Raw genomic sequence first — 537 nt, 5'->3', positions numbered from 1 at the left:
GTGCCCTGGCCTGTACCAGCATCACCACAGGGCTGGCTGCGTCCTGGGCGCTGAGCTGCAGCCTCCATCCATCACACCGCATGCATGGGGCCACCGAAGCTGCCGCGGGGCTCCACATGGGTGCTCAGGCAGGCTCAGGAGCAAGGTGATGAGGGAACAGCCCCAAATGGCAGCTTTTTTTGATGGCAGATGATGGAGCTGCCAGGCCAGAATGGCCCTGCTCTGGGGGACCCTGCAGGACTCAAGCATCAGGCAGGGGCAAGCAGGAGTTCCCAGCTCGGCAGCTGGATGCTCTAAGGTCTCAGGACAAGGAGTGCTGCAGGCTCAGGGGACTGGTGGCTACGGTGCTGGCCCTGCTTTGACAGACATGGCAAGCTCAGGTTGGCCCCGTGCTGTGCCATGGGCTGTCCCCAGTGCCAGAGGACATGTCCTTCCCTCGCTGCTCATCCTCCCCGCTATCCGCATCCCACACCAGCAGCGTGTCCCCAGGCTCCTGCCCACCCTCACATCTTGCTGGCGCCATGTGGGGCTGGGGTG

This window comes from Nestor notabilis, unplaced genomic scaffold, assembly GCF_000696875.1.
Source record: "Nestor notabilis isolate BGI_N333 unplaced genomic scaffold, ASM69687v1 scaffold7808, whole genome shotgun sequence".
In the NCBI taxonomy this organism is placed as follows: Eukaryota; Metazoa; Chordata; class Aves; order Psittaciformes; family Psittacidae; genus Nestor; species Nestor notabilis.
Note: the sequence above shows the minus strand (reverse complement) of the source record.